Source organism: Oryctolagus cuniculus, chromosome 5 (assembly GCF_051225735.1).
Source record: "Oryctolagus cuniculus isolate XC-2025 breed Fujian yellow rabbit chromosome 5, ASM5122573v1, whole genome shotgun sequence".
NCBI classification, from domain to species: domain Eukaryota; kingdom Metazoa; phylum Chordata; class Mammalia; order Lagomorpha; family Leporidae; genus Oryctolagus; species Oryctolagus cuniculus.
Window position 1 is genome coordinate 156,152,958 of NC_142871.1, and position 18,649 is coordinate 156,171,606.

The 18,649-nt window shown below is 47.8% G+C and overlaps 1 long non-coding RNA gene across 3 annotated transcripts; it reads left to right on the forward strand.

The window, feature by feature from the left end:
- The first annotated feature begins 2,886 nt into the window (after positions 1 to 2,886).
- Positions 2,887 to 18,289, forward strand: LOC127493092 (uncharacterized). 3 transcript variants are annotated; one of them, XR_016234797.1, is made up of 3 exons: positions 2,887 to 3,003; positions 16,268 to 16,378; positions 17,690 to 18,289. It is a non-coding gene; the product is annotated as an uncharacterized LOC127493092 (long non-coding RNA). The 3 variants fall into 3 exon arrangements; XR_016234799.1 differs by lacking the exon at positions 2,887 to 3,003 and adding an exon at positions 5,328 to 5,437; XR_016234798.1 differs by lacking the exon at positions 2,887 to 3,003 and adding an exon at positions 9,659 to 9,932.
- Positions 18,290 to 18,649: the final 360 nt, after the last annotated feature.

The window sequence follows — 18,649 nt, forward strand, 5'->3', positions numbered from 1 at the left end:
CTGCTAGCATCCAGGAACAGCTGTTCGGAATAGGGGCTTTGGCCAGCGAGGGCTTTTCTCTGTGCGAGTGTTGGGGACTGGTGTGAGAAGCAGAAGGGCAGAGGGCAAACAGGATGACCATGAAAAGGCCCTGCCCACTGACATGGGAGAGGGAGCTTTCATTCCACAATTGGGGTTCAGGCAGTAGAGCCCCAGCTGGGAGCACGCCCGGCTCTTGACTCTCCTGATGTAGTTTCTGAGCTGTGTGATCTGAGGCTTAGTCTCCTGGATTGACCTACCCCGAGGAAGGGAGTGCCTTGTGCAGGCAGCTGGGCTCAGCTCTTGGGCCAGGAATACAGTAGAACCTTACATAACCCTGCCGCTGAGCTGTTGCAGGGGAACGCCTGCCTGCCTGCCTGCCTGCCTGAGCGAAAATGCTTAATGAGAGATGAACAATTAATGGGCTGAGAGTGGAGTCTGGTGCGTAGGGGCCCAGGGGCGTCACAGCAGTGTTCATCCTGACTCATCCACGGCTCATGCAGGACAGGCACACACGGGTGTCCCAATAGTTTATCCGGAGGCGGGGATTCAGCTTCTATCTTGGGCTCGCCCTGTAAACTCGGTTTTAGTGTTTTAAGTGATTTGCTAATATTGTTCTTTGGGAATCCTTTTGTGGATCCGCCTCATCATTTCCTGTTTTCGTTTGGCATCTCTGACCCCCTGGCAGGTGTTCACAGGCCAGAGGGCCTCTGTCTCATCCTGGGCCTCTGTCTCATCACAGAAGGTTCTCCGGCGCCAGTCCCACTTCCTTTGTTCTCAGTTTTCTCATGGAGGAGAACAACCTTGTTACCCCATACCCCAGGCATAAGTCCAGAGAAGTAGCCTAGGCAAAAGCCACTTAGAATTTCAAGTAAACGTGTGAATAGAAGGAAAGCTATGTAGATGCAGAGGCAAGGTTTATAAGTTTATCTCATATATGGTGTCCCTATATTTTCTCTTGCAATGAGTAAGGTATCATTTTAGTACAGCTCCATTCTCTTTGCTTTTGGTCATAGGACTCTGATTTTCTGGGCTTCGTTCTCTTTCACTACTAATAATACAATAATAGCATAGGAATGATCACAGCTTCCATTTAAGAGTTCATACCAGGCCTTGCATTTAATGTGCACCCGAGGTCAATGCCCCTGGGTGATTGTCATCATTCCCAAGCTACAGGTAAGGGATTAAGGCTTAGAGTTGGAGGAGCTGCCCCGGGGAAATCTAGCAGTGGTAGAACCAGGTTTCAAACCTACAACATTCCTTTTTTTTTTTTTTTTTTTTTTTTTGACGGAGTTAGACAGTGAGAGAGAGAGACAGAGAGAAAGGTCTTCCGTTGGTTCACCCCCCAAATGGCCGCTAGGGCCGGTGCTGCGCCGATCCGAAGCCAGGAGCCAGGTGCTTCCTCCTGGTCTCCCATGCGGGTGCAGGGCCCAAGCACTTGGGCCATCCTCCACTGCACTCCCGGGCCACAGCAGAGAGCTGGACTGGAAGAGGAGCAACCGGGACTAGAACCCAGCACCCAAGGTCAACTTCACCATCCCCTTGCTCTACATTCTTTGTCTCATCTCATCAAGAGGGTGCCAGTTATTAAATTAGTACCTCTCAGCTCCTAATCCACTTTTCAAGCCTTGGTTCTATGTGGCTGCCATTGGGTCCCTGGAGACCACATCTCTCCTTGGTCAGCAGGCACCCCTGTTGGGCACAGCCAGTTGGGGGTGCTGGAGAGAGAAGGGTCTTGCTGTCTCCTGTTTGGTTTTCTGTGGGTGCCCCACCTGCCTGTGGCTCTCCAGGCCACTGCTTCACAGTGGCAGTTCCTGTCTGTGGCAGCAGTTAAATCCACTTTGCAGTTTTTGCCACACTCTAGAACCAGCCCGATGCTGGCTCTTGAGGGATTCCAGCACCAGCTGTCATCCCACCTCCAGGTCTGGGCTCCAGCCCCGTGGGACCTCTTCTGAGCTTCTAACTCTTAGTAATCCTGCATTTTCCTCCTATCCCAGAGCTAGAGGGAGGGAGCTTTCCACAGCTGCTGTCTCCAAGACACCTTGGTGTTTGCTTGTTACCCCTTCAGTTACCTGCTTGGCAAACTTAATCCTAGTTAACAATTCTTTTTTTTTTTTTTTTTTTTTTTTTTTTGCCAGGCAGGGTTAGACAGTGAGAGAGAGAGAGACAGACAGAGATAGATAGATAGATAGAGAGTTAATAGACAGTGAGAGATGGACAGAAAGGTCTTCCTTCTGTTGGTTCACTCCCCCAATGGCCACCATGGCCGGTGCTGTGCCAATCCAAAGCCAGGAGCTAGGTGCTTCCTCCTGGTCTCCCACGTGGGTGCAGGGCCCAAGGACTTGGGCCATCTCCATTGCCCTCGCAGGCCACAGCAGAGAGCTGGACTGGAAGAGGAGCAACCAGGACCAGCGCCTGGCACCCCAACCGGGACCAGGACCCGGGGTGCCGGCACTGCAGGCGGAGGACTAGCCAAGTAAGCCACAGCGCCGGCCAATAGTTCTTTATATTAAATGAGCTCTGTTGAAATAGTTGGTGTGGCTTCTGTCTATTGACAGTGCCCTGATGGATATGCTGAGTCAATGCCAAAGACCTTAGAACGGCTTGCCGTGTGGTACGTGATCTGACTTCCCGCTCCTCTCCTGTCCCAGCTCCTTCCACTCCCCACCTTGCCTTTCGCTGTGACTCTTCTGGCCCCTTGCCATCCTACAACCACGCCAACCCTCCCACCAATCCTACTGTTAGAAAAACCCCTGCCCTACTCTCGTGTGTGCCTCCTTCCACCTGTTTCAAGTCTCCCAGAAATGTTAGCTCTTGGGTGGGACCTTCCCTGACCGCCCTACATAACCCCAACACCTGCCCTGGGTAATTCCTACATTGCTTCATCTGCCTTATTTTTCCCATGGTCCTGTTGGCCACCTGAGAGTCTGTTGGTGTATTTGTTAATTGCCCGTTTCCTCCTGAATAGAATGTGAGCTCCAGCGAGTAAGTCTTTCCTGCTTTAATGACTGCTACTTCCCAGACCTCACAACATGTCTGGCACATAGTAAATGCTTGCGGAATAAAGACGTTGAATTTCTGGATTCTCTGGTGCTGTAGGATGCTGGCCACACAGGGAGAGGCAGACGCTGCTCCCTCCACCACCAAGTGAGGGAGAGCAGGATTGGAGGCTCAACACGCCATGACTTTGAACGTGGGGTGCACTTTGGAAGAATGAGTAGTGTTTCCGCTCAGTTGTTATTGCTTTTTTTCTGAAATAACTTGTGATAAAATTTAGAAGCTGGGGCCAGCATTGTGGCGTAGCAGGTTAAGCCTCCACCTGCAATGCCGGCATCCCGTATGGGCACTGGCTGCTTCCACTTCACACCCAGCTCCCTGCTAATGTCTAGGAAAGCAGCAGAAGATGGCCCAAGTGTTTGGGCTCCTGCAGCCCTTTGGGAGTCCTGGAAGAAACTCTGGCTCATGGCTGCAGCCTGGCCCAGCCCCAGCTTTTGTGGCCATTTGGGCATTTGGGGAGTGAAACAGGATGGAAGTTCTCTCTCTCTCCATCTCTCTCCCTCCCTCCCTCCCTCTCTGTGTGTGTGTGTGTGTGTGTGTCTGTCTGTCTGTCTGTCTGTCTATCCTCCTCTCTCTGTAACTCTGTCTTTTGGGGAAAAAATGTAGAAGCTGCCGAGTCTGTGGAATCTCACCCTTACCTTCCGTTTCCACGCTGAATGGCCTTTGGGCTGACAGAGATGGGGTGCTGCCTTGTTCGAGTGAGATCCTGAGAACTTTATGGACCACCCTAAGTGGTTGCCAGCTCCCGTGAGCTTCATTCATAATGAAAGAGCTGGGAGATGTGGGTTGTTGGCCTTTTGTTGCCGTCTAGAGAAAGACTGGGCCTTTGAGAACAGCTCTGTGTGCAGATTGCCACACCTCACTTCTAAGATGGGGCCTAGTGGCTTAATTGGGGAGGAGCGAAGCCTTGGGAGGCCAGGAAGAAGGCAGAGGGGCCTATCTTAACATTAGCAATGACTGGAGACCCAGCTTCAGGGGGTTGAAGGGGGATCAACCCTGATCCAGTGCACTCCAGGTCACTCCCTGCCCTGCAGGGTTGTGGGTGAGCTCCCTGGATGACAGTGGCAGCTGCCGGGTTCTCACTGCTGTGATTCATCTGTTCGGTCTTGTTTGCCTTGGAGTTCAGCCACCTGGGGTTTCAGAAGGTGCTGAGCTGGCCAGTGAGCTTGGCTCCAGAACACAGGTGTGATCGGTGCCAGGTTAAATGCTAGTGGCAATTACGGCTGTTGATTTGAAAGCAAGCTGACTACACTGGCTTTCATCAGGTCGGCTTTGCTTGGCCACGTGCAACTCTCCACTTAGGAAAATGAGGCCTGAAATCTGCACCCAGGCGGGCTCTTTTTAGGTGTTGTGTTTCTGCTCTCAGATAACGAGACAAGACAACCCCGGGAAGCTGGGTGCCGCCTGTGCTGTCACTGAACTGGGTGCCCTCTGAAAGGAGATTGTTAACACAAAACCTTTGCTCTCAGGGTTTAGATGTGCTCCGTTTTGACTCCAGGCTTTGCTTCCTTTAGAGTTAAGATAGTCTTATTTTCTGTGATACGTTTAAAACTAGAAGTCCAAATTCCGTTTTACCTTCTAAAATATAGGCTGCATATAGGTAGCAGGGACTCGAAGAGCTAGCACTGTGCCAGAGAAGCTGTAGACTTGGCAACTGTCCTGGGGAAGCCCCCGCTGTATTTGAGAAAACAGGAAGTACACACACTCACAGACACCTCAGGACAAGAGTGTATTTTAATGCTTGTATAGAGGAGTGTTGCAGAAACTCAGAACGTATCATTGTGGATCTGTGCCTGCAGCAGAAGGTGTCACTGGAATGTAGATGGCTCTGGGACTTATAATGAGGAGGGGGGAGGTCTGTAGGGCCAGGGGCGCCTGAGTGGGGTTTGGTGGCAAGAACAGCATAGCAGACTCGGTGTTACACAAGTGCATGGGCTCTCTCCAAGGGAGTCATCAGAACGCGAGATGAGCAGATGGGAGAGGACAGAGCCTTGGAGGACACCCAATCCGGTTGAGTAGACAGGACATGTGCATATAAAGATAAGCCAGACTGTGGCTTGTGCAATTTATTAAAAGAAGACTCAGAGGAAAAAAAAAAAAGATAAAGGACTACTTGGCAACGGACCTGATCAGCCGAGTGAATGATACCAACAAGAAGTGCTTCACGACCTCAGAGAGGGAGGGAAACATCTAGGACAGTCTTTGGAGAGGAGCAGTGCAGGGGGATAGAACTCAGGGCAGGGAAGAGGTTGGGAGAGGCAGGAGGAAGGGGTGTGTGGTAGGAGAGGAGCCTCAAATGTGAAGGGCTCTGGCTTCGTGGGAGAGCAGGGGCTGGGCACTGGTTCAGGCTTGGGGTCTTCAGGTAAGACCTGCCACTGTATCCTGGGAAAGGAGTCAGGGAGTGGATGAGGCACAAATACCGGGTTGCTAAGCACCTGCCGGGACCAAGCGATGGATGCTTGTGGTGGGCCAGGTCTCCTCGTGTGTTGGGATTCAGGAGGTCGGGACTGGGAGGCAGGTGGGGCTGATTGGAAGGGAGGCCCTGGTTGCTGATGAAGGCAGCATTTACACAGCTGAAAACGAGGTCTGTGGGGCTTAGCGAGGAAGCTGGGGGAATGGAAGGAAGGCCCGCGGGTCAGGCCCAGGTGCAGCCGCGTGCTGATGAGGTGCAGGGGAGACCTTCCTGGCCCACACGGCTAGAGCTGCTGCAAATTAAAGAGAAGGGAGGCTGGAGGGAGATTATTTAAGAAGAAAGCAGAGTGTTCAGGGCTCCCCTTGCTACGTCTCTGCTAAGGGGAGGTGTGGATAGTACAGGAGTGTGCTAGGGAGGGTGACAAACCTAGAGCATATTGGAAGAAACTTCCCCAAGTTTCTTCAGATTTTTTGTTGTTTTCTGTCCAAACTCATTAGGCATCCCTTGGCTAATGCTCTGATTTTTTTTGTAGAGATTGAAAGAGCAAGCGTTAGACCATTTGGAAACCTTGCTCTAGCATTTCCTGGTTGTGAGATCCTGAGATCCTAGACAGTTTACCTACCCTTTGGCCCTTGGTTTGCTCATCTGTAAAATGGAAACTATAGCACGTTTCCTCTGAGGCTGTTGTGAGAAAAGGATGGGGGGAATGAGAATTTCGGAGGAGTCTGAGTTTCGGTGTCCCCCTCCCTCTGTCCTTTCTTCTTCACATCCCTCACTCCCTTAGTAAACAGATCCGTGTCGCTTTGCGATTGGCAGGATGCAGGGCTGAGCCCTCGCAACAGGAACTGGACTGGTATTTTCAACAAGCCGTTAAGTGTGCCACCCTCACGCACAAGAGAAAAAGGAATTAACCCCATGAGCCGGGGCCCCTTCGCAAGTGCCCGCAGCCTTCCGAAGCCAGTTGGGACCTTTTGCTCCCAGGTTCTCACTGGCTCTGACGACAGCAGACTGTTCCCCCACCTCTGAGCCCGGGGGGCTGAGTGCTGAGTTAACGGGGCACTTGGCTGGGTGGGAAGTGGGGAGCACTTGTCAGGGTTGTTAACCATGGGAGACAGCGGTGCAGGGTGAAACCACAGGGGTGCTCCTGAGCTCATCGTGTGGGCCAAGACCATGTGGCCCTTGAGTGGTGTGGCCAGACACTACGCACATCTGTGAGATGGATCAAGGAATGTGGGTCCAAGTAGGAAACGCATGCACGTGTATTCAGAAGAGATTTTTTTTTCTAAAAAGAAAACAAATTTTCTCCACAAGTCTCCATCTCACCTTGTATTTTTTTATGTTCAACATTTTGCTTCTCTGGTTACATCCTGTCTTGAGGTATAGCAGCAACACTGCTCATTTGACAGCTGTGGTATTTCCTCTTCAGTATTGCAAGTAGGGTGAAGTTCAAGTTGCTAGGTCCTTGACAAGTTCCTTGGCATAGGGATTTGGCCAGCATTTTGTTTCCTTGGATTTAATTTGTCTAAAACGTAAGTGAAGAGTTCGTGGGCTGAGGCCAAGAAGTCATGCTTCATGTTTGCCTCACACGTTTTGTCGACAGATCTCAGAGCCTTACCTCACTGACTGAGAGAATGCAGGTTTACATAAAGATGTATCCCAGGTTAAGCATTTCTGCTGAGTACATTTGACAAAGCAGCCTGCCGAATCTGTGTTGTCCCCAGTTTCTTTGCTTGTCTCAAAAACACGGAGTCTTCTTTGCTTTCTTTTCTGGTTAATTTTTGTTTGCTCGTTTTATTTGAAAAAGATGTAGGGAGAGAGGGAGCGAGATCTCCCATTTGCTGGTTCACTCCCTAAATGTCTACACTCAGGAACTCATTCTGGGTCTCCCACATGGGTGGCAGGGATCCAACTACTTGAGCCAGTACTTGCTGCCTCCCAAGGTGTGCGGTAGCAGGAAGCTGGAATGGAGGGTGGAGCTGAGACTCCAACCCGCGCACTGCAATATGGGATGCACACATCCCACCCTGTGGCTTGACTGCTGTACCAAACACCCACCTGCAGACCTCCTCACTTTAAGAAACAAATAGGGAACATTGTCTTCTAAAAACAGAGTAATACAAAACTGACCCAGATGCAGACCCTGTGAAACTGCCCATCGGTGTATACTCTGGCTACTTCCACATGAGCAGGGCAGGGAAACATTGGTTATCAGTGGTTCATCATGGTGTCTCTCTCTTTTTTTTTAAATTTTATTATTTGTCAGATAGAGTTAGACAGTGAGAGAGAGCGACAGAAAGGTCTTCCTTCTGTTGGTTCACCGCCAAAATGGCCGCTACAGCTGGCGCTGCGAAGCCAGGAGCCAGGTGCTTCCTCCTGGTCTCCCATGCGGATGCAGGTGCCCAAGCACTTGGGCCATCCTCCACTGCACTCCTGAGTCACAGCAGAGAGCTGGACTGGAAGAGGACTAGAACCCGGCGCCCATAGGGGATGCCGGTGCCACAGGCGGAGGACCAACCAAGTGAGCCATGGCGCCAGCCCACCATGGTGTCTCTTGCTATTTGATGTCTCAGAATTTTCTCCTCAGAACTCAGGAGCCAAATTGGTTCATATAAATCCATCACTCTGTACAATCTCCTTTGGTTTTTGAAACTCAGGAGCCAAATAGATTTCTTCTCCTCCAAACCCCTGTCCAAACATTATTAGAACTTAGGAATCAAATGCATTTAGATATTGAGGGATACTTTCCCCTTCTTGCTGCTTATTAGAAACTACTTATTATAGAAAGTTAGGACCGGCGCTGCGGCTCAATAGGCTAATCCTCTGCCTTGTGGCGCTGGCACACTGGGTTCTAGTCCTGGTCGGGGCACCGGATTCTGTCCTGCTTACCCCTCTTCCAGTCCAGCTCTCTGCTGTGGCCAGGGAGTGCAGTGGAGGATGGCCCAAGTCCTTGGGTCCTGCACCCCATGGGAGACCAGGATCAGCACCTGGCTCCGGGCTTCAGATCAGTGCGGTGCACCGGCTGCAGCAGCCATTGGAGGGTGAACCAACGGCAAAGGAAGACCTTTCTCTTTGTCTCTCTCTCTCACTGTCCACTCTGCCTGTCAAAAAAAAAAGTTAGGAAAGGACAGAAGAGAATGGAGATGACAAAAATGACTCATTGTCAGAGGTGTCCTCTTGAATGCTCATTCGCTAGTCATGGTTTATATCAGAATTCAAGGAATATTCTTCCTTTGTCTCCTCCTTTTCAACTCTTTGTCCTCCTCCACTCAGAAGCATTCAAATCCATGGAATTAAAAAAAAAAAAAAAGAACAGTTGGTTACCAGTTCTGAATGTTGGCTTGGAAGCCTGTGTGTGTCTGGCCAGTGCACGCTGTGTGCCCTGAGGTTTTCTCGCTGCCAGCCTTCTCACTTGGATCTGGAGTAGGTCACTGAGCCTCGTCTTGGTGGCCAGCTTCCTGTTGATCTTCCCGGGCACTGGAGGACACTGTGCAAGCGTGGTTTTTCAGGGTGACATTTGTAGCCACAGGATCCAGGAAAGCGTGTGATCAATCATTGAGAGTAACTCGTCTCCCTACTGATAGATAAGGATGCAAGTGCCTCGTTGAAATTCAGCCTGAAATCCAAGCATAAAGACAGTCAGCAATGAAAATGATGCAGAACTGATGGCACACATTGACTTAAAAAATACATTTTTCCCCAAGTGCTCAAAAAATAACCACCACTGCTGTCTGCTATCCAACTGAGTGTGTGAGCAAAACAAAGCCAGATGCAGGCGATTAACTCCAGGGCTTCCTTCTGCAACATTGCCATGGCCAGTTTTCCTACTGCACTTATTTTCTGTAAATGAGCTTCCTCGGTTTCATCTATGCTGCTTCTTGGGGATGCAGCCACAAGTGATGGAACAGGAAATGGAGAATCTGGTCAAATATTAGGTAATGTAATTGTGGGGCAGAGGCACAGCTCAATCCAATACGTCTGTCGGTTCCCAGTCTTCTGACCACAAATGTTCATCCAGCCGATGGCTCCCTCCAAACCAACTCCATTTGCAAATGCTTCCCTCATCTGGTTTTCTGCAAAATGGCATCAACTCTCATCATTGCTCCGTGGCTGGCTGGGGCTCGGATCACGATTGGGTATCTAAAGGGAATCAGAATAAGGCTTCCTGTCTGAGGCAAGAAGGCAGATAGCACCCACGTGTGAGGCAGCAGCTTCCTCCAACTGGATACACCCTTCTCACTGCAGAAGCAGGGCTTGCATTTAGCTCTGACTCGTGCCTGTTTGCACTAAACACGTGGTAGCCCAGTTAGGGTAGCTCAGCACTTGTCTAACTAATTTCTCATTGCGCGTAAGTAGGTACCTGTCTTGCCTGGAGCACTGTTCCTATGTGCTCCAGGTAGAGTGTTGCCTTCATTGACAGGCAAACAGAAACCCATTGAAGGAGCAGGTAAGGATGCAGCCCTACTGAGCCCAGAACCCTGATCTTTTAACCGGTTCCATAAATCCTCCAGTAGGAATCAGTGAAGATTTAATTTTGTTCTTAAGTCTTGGCAGACTGGACGCTGAGTGTTTGTGTAGACTTGCACCATTTAAAAGGTTCTTGGAGTTTAGATCTTGCATGTAATTTGCTACATTAGCTTTGGGCAAAAATATTTGCTTTTTGGTTCTTTGTGGTTTAGGTTGCTTCTCAGCACTGGCCTCGCATGTTAGAGAGAGCGGTGCTGTGGAGGGCAGCAGGGAGTGGAGGAATCGGGGGGGGAGCGCTTGCAGAAAGTGCGTTACTGATGGCAGCTTTGCAGACTGCAGGAGCTGGGATGAGATCTCCCTGGGTGGTTTATGTATTTTGGATATTACACGGCTGAGATTAGCAAGTTGAGGCAGATCAGATGAAGCCTTTTAGATCTGGATTGAAGTTGGGAAAAATTTTCTCCTGGGCCAGTGGATTAAGTAAGAGTATTTCTATAGTGTTTGATGATGATGTTGTTCAAAGTGGCATTCGCATTATTGTAATTGTCCTTAGTCTGAGGAGAGCAAACCCAAGATGAGTTCTGCTAACCAAGAATTTGCTACCTTCTTGGATTCTGTAGGAGGTTAAACACTTAAGCTTTGGAGAATGGATTGCCTAATAATTGGATATAGTGCCCATATATTCTTTCTTAACAATAAGCAAGAAGCAGATATTATGTGCTAATTAATTAATTTTTTGAATTAGTCATACATTTATTAACAGCAGATAATGTGAGATGGTGGAAACAGTGCCATCCCTGTTTTAAGAGGGGGATAGCTAAGACACGGACAGGAAGTCCAACAGCCCCCTCCTTTCCCACGACTTTACTTCCTGCAGTCTCTGTTACCCACAAATATTAAATGGAAAATACCAGGAATAAGCAATCCATGTGTTTAAATTTATGTTTTGAGCAGCACGGTTAAATGGCACAACGTCCTACTCTGTCCTGCCCAGGGCAGGTCCATGTCCACCCTGTGTGCACCACCCACCTGTTAGTGACTTAGTAGCTTTTGTGGTTAGCAGAGTGACTGTTGCAATACCACAGGGTCTGTGTGCAATTAACCCTTACTTCCCTCAGTCACGGCCCCGAGTTCAAGGGTAGGGATGCTGGCAACACGGAGATGCCCAAGAGAAGCTGTAAGTGCTTCCTTTATGTGAAGAGGTGAAAGTACTAGATATTTGAGAGACAGAGAGAGAGAGAGAGAGAGAGAGGCAGGCTACGGAAGAGATAGATCATATTCATATTACTATTGGTAAAGTATACTGTTATGTCCTGTTTCTTTTTTAAAGATTTATTTATTTATTTATTTATTTGAAATGCAGAGTTACAGAGAGACAGAATGAGAGTGAGAGAGAGAGAGAGAGAGAGGTCTTCTATCCACTTGTTCACTCCCCAGATGGCTGCAAAGGCCAGAGCTGCACTGATCTGAAGCCAGGAGCCAGGAGCCAGGAACTTCTTCCAGGTCTTCCATGCAGGTGCGGAGGCCCAAGCACTTGGGCCATCCTCTACTGCCTTCCCAGGCGACAGCAGAGAGCTGAATCAGAAGTGGAGTAGCCGGGTCCCGAACTGGCAACCATTTGGGATGCAGGCACTGTAAGCAACAGCTTTACCCTCTATGCCATAGCACTGGGCCCTGTCCTGTTTCATTATCGGTTACTCAGTTATTGTTGTTAAGCCCTGCCTGTGCCTAACTGATAAATTAACTTTATCAAAGGGATGTGTGTATAGGAAAAACACACAGTAGATATAGGGTTCAATGCTATCTGCAAATTCAGGCATCCATTGAGGGGCTTGGCATGTATCTCTTGGGGATGAGAGAGACTGTTATTACTGGGTGAGTTGTGTGGTGAATCTTAGAGCCGTAGCTAGTCATTTTGGGGCTAACCCATGAGGACAAATCCTGAAGCTGTACTGCTTTTTAGCACCTCTCCCCTACCCCTCATTTTGGTAGAGTGTAAAACTTTTTATTTCTCTGATAATGTGCCATTGCCAACCTCTCAGTTGAATTGTCACTCTCATTGTGTATACACCAGAATGACGCTATGCAAGAAGAATAGGTTCTGAAGTAGCATTAAAGGTGAGAATCTATTACAGATTGTCTTTAAAAATTTACTCTGAAGTCTTAATTTGCCCATTTCATACAGCATACATAGTTTACAGCATTGGCATATAAGAATGTGTATATAGCTAAGACTGAGTGAGCAGCATTTAAGTTTCCAATGCTGTATCTTTAAATATTAGCATCTCAGAAACAGGATTTAGGAGATAAGAGGGAATGAAGATGGATTCAGGGCAGAGTAGATCACATCTCCTGTCTCCTACTTACTCTGAGCAACACTTGTTTGTTGAGTGAAATGATTGGCAGAATTGCCACATAACTGGAAAACTTCCTCTCTCTCCTCCTCTCTCTTTACCCCTACCCTTCATCTTTCTCTCCTACTCTTCTCCTCTCGGTGGGTATCACTGAATTTGTATGAGTTACATTCACGTGTGCTATCATTTTACCAATGTTTCCTAAAATGCCAGCTTAAATCAATGACTGTCATTGTGAAATACAGTCACGTGTTACCAAGAGGAACTGTCCTGAGAGATGCCTCATTAGGCAATCGGCAGCAATTGCAAACACAAGCTCACTTACACACCTAGATGATACCAGTCCACTTCTCGACCTGGCTGATAGAGACCCAGTAAGCAGGAACGGTATGTGGTTGCAGCCAGCATCCCATGCACACTGCTTTTAGAGTGAACTTTGTGTTAAAGAACTCAAAACCAGTACACTCTAAAATAATGGTAAAATGTATAATACAGTAATACCTAAGTGTGAGGTGCTGTACACCATGGTGTATGCTATCCTGCTATATAATGGACTGCAGTAGGTATGTTTACACCAGTATCACACACACATGTGAGCACACAGTGTACTGTGCTAGGACATCATGATGGCCAAGACATCACTAGATGATAGGAAGTTTTCAGATTCACCAGAATCTTATGGGATGACCCTTGTCTATTCAGTCCATGGTTGACCAAGATGTTGTTAATTGGCCGGCGTCGCAGCTCAATAGGCTAATCCTCCACCTGTGGCGCTGGCACCCCGGGTTCTAGTCCCGGTCGGGGTGCTGGATTCTGTTCTGGTTGCCCCTCTTCCAGTCCAGCTCTCTGCTGTGGCCCAGGAGTGCAGTGGAGGATGGCCCAAGTGCTTGGGCCATGCACCTGCATGGGAGACCAGGAGAAGCACCTGGCTCCTGGCTTCGGATCAGTGCGCCTGCCGTAGCGCGCTGGCCGCAGTGGCCATTGGAGGGTGAACCAACGGCAAAGGAAGACTTTTCTCTCTGTCTCTCTCTCTCACTTCCACTCTGCCTGTCAAAAAAAAAAAAAAAAAAAAAAGAAAGAAAAAAGAAAAGAAAAAAAGATGTTAATTGGTAGATTACTGTATGAGAGGACTTCAAAAAGTTCACAGAAATTGGAATTAAAAGATAAGCAAAATATTTTGAAATCTGTACATACTTTTTTTTAAAGATTTGTTTACATACTTTTTTTTAAAGATTTGTTTTATTTATTTGAAAGAGTTACAGAGAGAGGTAGAGCCAGAAAGAAAGACAGGTCTTCCATTCACTGGTTCACTCCCCAGATGGGCGCAACAGCCAGAGCTGAGCGGATCTGAAGCCAGGAGCCAGGAGCCAGGAGCTTCTTCCAGTCTCCCATGTGGGTGCAGGGCCCACGGACTTGGGCCATCTTCCACTGCTATCCCAGGCCACAGCAGAGAGCTGGATGGGAAGTGGATCAGCCGGGACTTGAAACAGCACCTGTATCACCTATATGGGATGCTGGCACTGCAGGCTGGGGCTTTAGCACACTGTGCCCCAGTGCTGGCCCCCTACATACATTTTTACAACAGAGTTTCTCATGAACTTTTCTTTTTTTTTTTTTTGACAGGCAGAGTTAGCAGTGAGAGAGATACAGAGAGAAAGGTCTTTTTCCGTTGGTTCACCCCACAATGGCCGCTGCAGCTGACGCACCACGCTGATCCGAAGCCAGGAGCCAGGTGCTTCCTCCTGGTCTCCCATGGGGTGCAGGGCCCAGGGACTTGGGCCATCCTCCACTGCCCTCCTGGGCCAGAGCAGAGAGCTGGCCTGGAAGAGGAGCAACCGGGACAGAATCCGGTGCCCCAACTGGGACTAGAACCAGGACTAGAACCTGGGGTGCCAGCGCCACAGGCGGAGGATTAGCCTAGTGAGCCACAGCGCCGGCCCTCTCATGAGCTTTTTGAAGACTCCTTACATAAGAAAAGGAAAAGGGAAGATGACCACTTTTTTGGTGCTCATTATCAGGAAACACATGGATGGACTTCACGTTTCTGTTGGAAGAACCAACCTGTCATAGAAGATGGGTTGATTATTAACGCCAAATTAGTAATTGACATGGGGATACCAATTTGTTTTGCCAATGTTTTACCTATTTACCTTTTGGGGAAAAGGGCAGGTGTTCTAGTCAGGGAGGCACTGCTCAAGAAAAGCTCTAACTATGAGCAGGTGGAACACTTGTTAACAAACATCTAGTGGGGGCCACTGCTGTGGCATGGCCAATTAAGCCACATGCAGCCTGCAACACTGGCATCCCATACTGAGTGCCAGTTTGAGTTGTGGATGCCCCACTTCCAACCCAGCTCCCTGCTAGTGCACCTGGGAAGGCAGCACAAGATGGCCCAGTGCTTGGGCCCCTGCCACCCAGGTAGGAGACCAGGATAGGATTCCAAGCTTCTGGTTTTGGCCTGGCCTGGATGCTGCTGTGGCCATTTGGAGAGTGAAGCAGCGGGTGGAAGATCTCTTTCTTTTCTGTCTCTCCCTCTCTTTCTGTCATTCTGCCTTTCAAATAAATAAATAAAAAAGTCTTCAAAAGAAAAAGCTTCTAGGGAAGGTTCTGGAACTTATACAATTGAGTATTATGTAATGGGGTCTGTTTCACCAGATCACCTGTCAGCGGCTGCCTCCTAGTTACCCCAAAGCCTCAGTCCTGTATGGCAAGGTGTGATGGCAGCAGCCAGGGCAGGGAACTTCAAGTAAGTCAAGGACCAGGAGAAATCCCGTTCTGGAAAAATCGTCTCTGAAGCTAACTAACGTCCATGGGGGCTGAGTAGCTATTTAGTTGCTCCCAGATCCATTTCTCATGTTCTGCTGCCCTGAATTTTATTGCATGGAGCTGACCTCATAGGCTGTATTCCCAGTGTGTCTTGCCAAGTGTTTTACAGCCCGGATTAGCCACGGAGAGTGATCAGAAGGCAGAAGAAAGAGAGAAACCAACCAGAGTGTTTCTCTCCCTCATTTGCTGCTTAGGATAACAGATCTGAGGGTAGCTGAGTCTCCTCTGTGGTTCGAGCTCTTGCTGGGCAGTCCCTCCTGCTAGACCACCCCAGCCCTGGGCGCTGGAGATACCACCTCACCCATAGCAGGGCAAGTGGCTGCCTGCCAATGCTAACCTTTGTGTCACATTTAAAACACATTCATGTATGTGTTTCTTAAATTTTTATAATTAAAAAAAAAAACTTAAGACACAAAATTTGTATGTATTGATAGTATACAGCATGCATGATATTTTGATACATTTATAAATCATGGAATGACTATATCAAGCTAATTAACATGTACTACCTCAAATACTTAACATTTTTTAGCTCTTCTAACATCTTTACAGCAAGATTCCATATTCTTTCTATTAAAAGTGCATTTTATTTTAAAAGGCAGAGAGAGAGAAAGAGAAAGGGAGAGGGAGCTCTTTCATCCTCTGGTTCACTCCCAACCACCTACAACAGTCAAAGCTGGGCCAGGCCTAAGTCAGGAACCTGGAACTCCATCTGGGTCTTCCACATGAGGTATAAGGCCTCAAGTACTTGAGCTACTGCCTACTGCTTCCCAGGCACACCAACCAGAAGTCATATTGGAAGTGAAGTAGCTGGAACTTGAACCAGGCACTCAGGTATGGGATGTGAGCCACCCAAAGTGGTCGGCTTAACCAGCTGCACCACAATGCCTGCCCCAAATTTTCTCTGCTACCTGATGAGAATTGTGTTTTGCGGTTGTTAGTTGCTTTAAATAGATTTTGACTAATGCCTGCGCAAGTTCCAGCTTCCATTGTGAATCTCGTCCTCTGGGTTTAAGCAAACCTGTGCTCTTCGTGTACATCTTTCTGTTGTTTTCTGGTCCCCGTTGGGTCCCAATGTCCCAATCATTCTGCAGTGGCTTCGATGCGCCCTCCCCTCACATCTTCATCTTTGCAGGTGCAGGACATCGTTTGGAGTGTGAGATACTGGATCATACAACCAGAAGAGTTCTTTAATGCTTGACCCAACTTCCTGCGTTCACCAGTGAGGACCCTGACTCCTGGAATGGTAAAGACTTCTACAAGGTCACTAAGTTAATGGCAGGGAGTGGGGAAGGAAGGGAGTTTCCATATTCATGTGGTGGTATCACTTTATTTGCTCTAACATGTGACAGGGACTGGAGATGTAAAGACTGAAATATTGATTAACTGGTGACCTTCCTCAATGCCTGGCCTTTGCCATCATGGAGATACACTGAGTGGACAGAAATATTAATTTATCAATTCAACTCATATTTATTGATTGTCATGAAGGACAAGGCTTAATGCTGAAGTCTTTGGGAAGGACACATATAAATAGGAAATGACCCGTGTTCTTGAGAGGCTCTCTAGGAGGGAGTATGGCATGTTTAGCAACGATCCACATGTATACCGTCTGTTACATACAAGAGAGAAAAATATAACTTCACAAGAAAGGTGCAAATAAAGTGTTATTTGCATATGCAGGAGAAAGTTGCTTCCTGCAGTATTACATAATTCCAGGACCCAGTGAAGCAAAAAGCACACACAATATTTGACCACAAAGAGGTATTGGGAAAGGCATTCATGAGGCAAGATCAAAAGAAGGTCAAGAGTGGGCAGTTCCAAAGCGGACTGCCTGAGGGTGGATAGCAGTAACAGTGGTAACCGTCAGAGCTCACGTCTCCCGGACTCCTACTACACACCCAGTGCTGTGCTGAGAGTGTTACGTGCGTTGTCGTTTCTTTCTGGTAGGTGGAGAAGGTTCAGAGAGATTATACGACTTTCCAAAGACACCCAAATAGCAAATGGTGGAGAGAGGATCCCCTGTGAGTCTGGTGATTCCAGGTAGAGTTCTTAGTCACTGAGCCAAAGGGAAGCTCCCAAGAGAGGCAAGGGAGCCACATTTAGGTGTCAGGGTGTGAATAACACCTGCGGGACTGAGATCTCAGAGAAGTCGTTGGGAAAAATGAAAAAGACCTAGAAAAAATAAATTAGGCCCTGAAAGAATAAATTAGTGTCACCTCACTAGAACAGAGATCCTAAGATGTTTTTGATCCAATATCTCTGTAGTTTTAAAAAAGTCATATTCTTTCAATACACTAGATAAAGATAAAATAAAAATAATTTAGAAGTGTAAGGTTTGTTTATTAACAACCCAAAAGGTCATTTTTTACTTTCACTGAAAAAGAGCTTTTGAATATTTATCATTAAGCTTAATATAGATTTTTAAATTCTGACTTGGTCACCAGATGAGTTTAAGCACAGAAACTTTGGAGATGTTTGCTTTCAAGTTCTGTATGTTTTTCTTATTTTTAGGATTACTAATTGATATATATATATGTATATTTATTTTTTGCAGCTCAAAAACGGAACCACTGCAGAGCATAACCTGCTTCCACGTCTTCCTTGCTGTAGGACCACGTCCCTAACAGGCCTGTGTGTGTGGTGGCTCCCAGATCTTCAGGAAGCCGCTCCAGCACTCACGTAGGCCCACACCCTGTGCACGGCTGCAAACTCTCTTGCTCTTCTTTTATCTTGATGTCTTATTAATCATGATTTCATTCCATCACTAACTATTATCTCAAGTCAGAGTAGATACATTTTTTAAATATTTATTTGAAAGAGAGAGAGAAATCTTCCATCTGCTGGTTCACTCCCCAAATGGCTACAACAGCTAGGGCTGGGCTAGGAGAAGCCAGGAGCCCGGAACCCCATCTGGGTCTCCCCCATTGGTGACAGGTGCCCAAGCACTTAGGCCGTCTTCCACTGCTTTCCCAGGGAGCACTAGCAGCATTAGCAGGGAGCTGGACAGGAAGTGGAGCAGCCGGGATTCCAGCTTAACTCGCTGTGCCATAGTGCCAGCCCCCAGTGTTTGTCACTAGTGACATGCATAGAAGTCCTTTTTTTTTTTTAAAGGAAATAACCTTGAGAGCTTTTATTAAAATTGGCTTTTTGAAAGTGAAATCTTCAGTTTTTTTTTTTTTTTTCCCACTTTGTAGGGTGAGTGATGAGGAGCTTGTCCATGGAGAGAGCAGTTTCAGTCCTGCCACATTCCTACTGTGTCCTCGGGTTGCAGTATTTCCAGCCTGTGGTTTCTTTCTGTGAATCTTTTATCATTTTTTCAATGATTGGAGAGCCAATTTAGTTAAGGTTACATATTGTAGTGCCCCAGTCCACTTAACTAGGCACAAGCAAACAAAATCCTCTAAAATGCTGGAAGCAAACTGTGGGGAGCAACTCGGACTAGACTAAGTTACTGGAATTAAGACTTATTCTATGCATCTGCTCTCCCACAATATGGCGCTGAGAAGGGAGAAAC